The sequence below is a fragment of the Scylla paramamosain genome, chromosome 40, assembly GCF_035594125.1.
Source record: "Scylla paramamosain isolate STU-SP2022 chromosome 40, ASM3559412v1, whole genome shotgun sequence".
NCBI classification, from domain to species: domain Eukaryota; kingdom Metazoa; phylum Arthropoda; class Malacostraca; order Decapoda; family Portunidae; genus Scylla; species Scylla paramamosain.
Genome location: NC_087190.1, coordinates 2,837,501 through 2,842,500, shown reverse-complemented (window position 1 = coordinate 2,842,500; position 5,000 = coordinate 2,837,501). Strand labels below are relative to the sequence as shown.

Below are 5,000 nucleotides of genomic sequence, written 5' to 3'. Positions count from 1 at the left end.
GGAGAGAGAGAGAGAGAGAGAGAGAGAGAGAGAGAGAGAGAGAGAGAGAGAGAGAGAGAGAGAGAGAGAGAGCTCGATAGATAAAAGGGAAAAGTAAAAGAAAATTGACAAAAAAAAAAATAGAGAGAGAGCGAGACAAACATAGAGAGACAGACAGACAGACAGACAGATAGATAAAAATTACAGACATACAAACAGACAAACAGACAGAAAGAAAATGATAAACTCACTTTCAAGGCACAACAAAGTGGCAAACCAACAGACAAACACACAAACACACCTGTAGATAACGCGCGCCATATTAGCAGGTAAGGAGTCTCGCATTTGCACCTGTAATTAAACCACGCACTTACCTTTCGCCCTATTAAGGTGGAGGAGGAAAGGTGTAAAAATGAAGGTGCAAGACTGATGAGTGGTGTCTCTCTCTCTCTCTCTCTCTCTCTCTCTCTCTCTCTCTCTCTCTCTCTCTCTCTCTCTCTCTCTCTCTCTCTCTCAGGGCATTGGGGACAAATTTCTGATTTCTTTTTATTTTCTTTTTTTTGTTCTCTTTATCGAAATTGTTCATGGATTTATCTTCTCTTTATTCTTTTCTTTAACTTTTTTTTTCATTTTTTTCTTCATTTTTACGAGTATTCTTGATTTTCTGACCTTTTGTATAATGAAGAGCCGTGAAGAGTATGTGGGGTGATTTGCAGTTTTCTTTTTTCTTTTTCTTCTTTTTCTTCTTTCTTTTTTTTTTATTCCTTTACCATCATTGTCTTCATCATCATCATCATCATCGTCGTCATCATTATCATTATTGTTATCATATTTGTTGTCTTTCTCTTTTTGTTACTTATCATCATCATCATCATCATCATCAACATCTTCTTCTTCTTCTTCTTCTTCTTCTTCTTCTTCTTCTTCTTCTTCTTCTTCTTCTTCTTCTTCTTCTTCTTCTTCTTCTTCTTCTTCTTCTTCTTCTTCTTCTTCTTCTTCTTCTTCTTCTTCTTCTTCTTCTTCTTCTTCATTTTTTTCTTCTTTCGTATTATTTTTCTTCTTTATTTTCTTCTTTTTATGCATTCTCTTCTCCTTATTCATTAGTGTATTTATATTTTCTTTTCTTTTTCCTTCTTCTTTAAGTTCATCTTTATCATCATCATCATCTTCTTCTTCTTCTTCTTCTTCTTCTTCTTCTTCTTCTTCTTCTTCTTCTTCTTCTTCTTCTTCTTCTTCTTCTTCTTCTTCTTCTATTATTATTTTTATTATTATTATTATTATTATTATTATTATTATTATCATTATTATTATTATTATTATTATTATTATCTTTCTCTTTCTCCTTTATTACTTATTTTATTGCTCATTTGACTTGCATGATCTTTTCTTTCCCTCTCTCTCTTTTATTCATTATCCTTTGTTGTCTGATGAACATACGACTCTCTCTCTCTCTCTCTCTCTCTCTCTCTCTCTCTCTCTCTCTCTCTCTCTCTCTCTCTCTCTCTCTCTCTCTCTCTCTCTCTCTCTCTCTCTCTCTCAGTATCTTTATCTTCTGACATTTTCTCTCTCTCATTTCTCGTTCTGATTTATAACATAATTTACTGCACCTGAATTTAATTGTTAATCACCTGTTCCCCGTTTTCTTTGATGAGACTTTCGTGTTAAATCTGTCACCCTTTTTGTCGCCACTTTCATAAATTCCCCCATTAAACTTTCGCTTTTTTCTTCAGTTCGTGTTAGGTTATTAATGTTGCAGTTTCCATTTTCTTCCCATTTTCTTTTTTTCTCTATTTCAAGTTTTAGCGTTTATTATGTGGCCAGGTGAGCTGTGTCTAAGCAACCTCTCGTAGTGTGGTTAGGTAGTTCACGAGACTGTCTCTTTTCACTAGTGGCCAATGGGTGTGTGTGTGTGTGTGTGTGTGTGTGTGTGTGTGTGTGTTGGGGGGGTGAGGCGGGAGATTGCTGGCCTGGTGTATAAATAGATAGAGATTTTAACGTGTAGGGATTCAGGTAGAGAGATAGATAGAGAAAAATAGATAGAGGTTTAAGCGGGGAAGGGTTGAGATATATGGATAGATAAACGGATAGACGTGTTAGCATGAAGAGTTAAGATATAATGCTAGATAGATAAATAGATCAAATTTTTACCATGAAAGGGTTAAGTTTTTGCATTACAGTTCACTCATTCATCATTACAATTTACTCATTCAGCATTTCATTTGATCATTTCAGACCAGTTTTTATTTCCCCTAAGATATTAAGTCATAATATTTACTAGACGTTTCCATTTATTCATTCCTTCACTTTACTCTTCTGTTTAGGCCCGTGAGAGAAGAAGGAGGAGGAGGAGGAGGAGGAGGAGGAGGAGGAGATCACGGGGTCATCTTTTTGTATAACTGTTCGATATTCTCATTTAATTTCGCGTTACTGCCTCGCCTCCCGGGTCGTGTGATTGCGTTTGAACCTTCTGTTTTTGCGTCTCGCCTCCTGGGATTCACTGGTACCTGTTTGGGTGACATACAAGCAGCGAGACAGGTGAACCGAGGCCAGGTGAGTGTGGTGTGTTGATTGGTGCAGGTAAGTGTGCCTTGCTGTACCTGTTATTGTTATTGCTGTTTGTTGGGTGTGATTTAAAGATGTTTTGAATTTTTGTGTTGTTTTTTTTCTTTTTCTTTTTTTCGTTTTTCTTTAACTTGGTGTTGTTGTTATTGCTTTTGCTGTTAATGCTGCTGCTACTACTACTACTACTACTACTACTACTACTACTACTACTACTACTACTACTACTACTACTACTACTACTACTACTACAGGTAGTGCTTTTTTATTTTTCTTTCTTTTCCTTCTTTTTTCCTTTTTCTATTTTTTTTCATCATGTTGTTGTTGTTGTTGTTGTTGTTGTTGTTGTTGTTGTTGTTGAACCAGCACGAGAGCCACCACCAGTCATTATTTCAGTGTATTTGTAAGGGATAAGGAGAAGAAAAGAACGATTAGGGTTGTGACGTAGGAATGGAATGTGTACTGAAAGAAATTAACGAAAAATAAATGGTGTTGTGATATCATAAAAAAAAAGATTATGTGAAAGAAAGAACTGGAGAAAGAAAGAGAGGACGTAAAAATGACAGGTGACAATCTATTTACCTGAAGATAAAGAAAGGGTTACTGTCATTTACCTGCCAGTTCATTTTAGTCACCTCCTTACCTTTTATTAAATAGAGCAGCAAGATTCTAAATAAACCACCTTGTTTTTATGTATTTACCTGTTGGCGCATGATTCACATGTACTCACTCACCTTTACCTAAAGAGTACAGGTACAAGAGATATTTTCCCACGGGAGTTAACCCAACGTGGCATTTACCTGGTTTTCTCTTTATATTGTGTGTGTTTTTGTGTGAACTTATCTGTGTTTATGTGTTTATCCGTCTTGATATTTTCCTGGTAATATATATATTTTTTTAATTTACGTAGGTATCTATCTATCTGTCTATTTATTTATCTATCTGTGTATCTGGTTTTTGGTCTACCTCTCGGTCTTAGTGTCTGTTTATCTATTTATCTATCCATCTATATGTATGTATCTGTCTATCTATCTATCTATATTCATGTTTCTTTGCATTCTGTATCTATCTATATTATATTTTTTCTATATTTATCTACCTCTCTATCCATCTATCTATTTATTTTTTTCTGTCTATCTATATCTATCTATCTATTTACCTATCTATCAATTCCTGTTTTTCCATTCTATATCTATCTTTCTATATATGTATCTTTTTTTTCAGTTTATTTTATCTATCTGTCTAAGTATGTATCTGTTTTCCAAGTAAGGAGGTGAGGCCTGTGTCATTAAGAAGCATTATGATGATGTTGCTACTAATGTTACTGATGAGATTATTATATACACATTATTTCTCCTCTTGCAGACAGTTATGAGATACGAAAGAAGAAGAACAAGACAGGCTTATTGTGCAGGAGGAGCAGCAGCAGGAATAGCAACAACAACAACAACAACAACAACAACAACAACAACAACAACAACAACGACAACAAGAGAAGACTCCACAACTTCGAAGGATGTATAGGAAAAATGTAAACAACAACAATTACAACAAACAAAATAAAGAAAACTACATCTATGAAGGAAAACTAGGAAAAAAATGGAAGCAACAACGACAACAACAACGACAACAACAACAACAACAACAACAACAACAACAACAACAACAACAACAACAACAAAACTAAAGAAAAAAGCTGTGAAGGAAAAAAAAATAAGGAAAATTACATTCAACAACAACAACAACAGCAGAGAGAGAGAGAGAGAGAGAGAGAGAGAGAGAGAGAGAGAGAGAGAGAGAGAGAAAACCTCTTTGAACTTCACGCGAACTTTACCCCAGACCGAAGTGTTATTTAAAAGAGTGAAGCTGCAAAAGTCAAGTGCGAGAGAGAAGTAGAACATTATAAAGTACATGGAATACTTGTTTAAATATCAGAGAGAGAGAGAGAGAGAGAGAAAAAAAAATAGAGAACGAAGAAGAAAAAAATTCCAGTGTTTTTTTTACGATTATTTTGTCTTGAAAAGTGAACTGGAAATGAAAAAAAAAACTGTTTGCACTATTTTAAGATTTAGTAGTTAAGGAAATAAGGAAAAATAATGACTAATGTAAAGAAAAAGTGTAATTAAAATAGAAAAGTAAAAAAAAGGTGAGTGAAGATTTAGTAGGAAAAAAGAAAATAAAGAAAAGAATGACTAACAAGATAAAAAATAAACAAAGAAAATGACGAACAGTAAATAACAGTAAAAAAAAAAAAAAAGAATGAGTGGCGAAAAAAAAAGAAAACAAAGAAAATAACCAACAAAAAAAAAATAATAAAGAAAAAAATAAACAAAAAAATTACTAACAAGAAAAATGAAAGAATAAATAACAAGAAAAAAAGAATAGAATGAATAATAATAAGAAGCAAAAACAATAAAAAAAATGACTAAGAAGAAGAAAAAACAAAACAAAAAGAACGACTA

General features: G+C 33.6%; 1 long non-coding RNA gene across 2 annotated transcripts in view; it reads left to right on the top strand.

The window, feature by feature from the left end:
* LOC135092581 (uncharacterized) overlaps positions 1 to 5,000 on the top strand; it is a 118,799-nt gene that overhangs the window by 41,658 nt on the left and 72,141 nt on the right. For both annotated transcript variants that reach the window (XR_010262929.1, XR_010262928.1), the window contains exon 2: positions 3,904 to 5,000. This exon is cut by the window's right edge and continues 75 nt beyond it. This is a non-coding gene — a long non-coding RNA (uncharacterized LOC135092581). The remainder of the gene's footprint in view (positions 1 to 3,903) is intronic.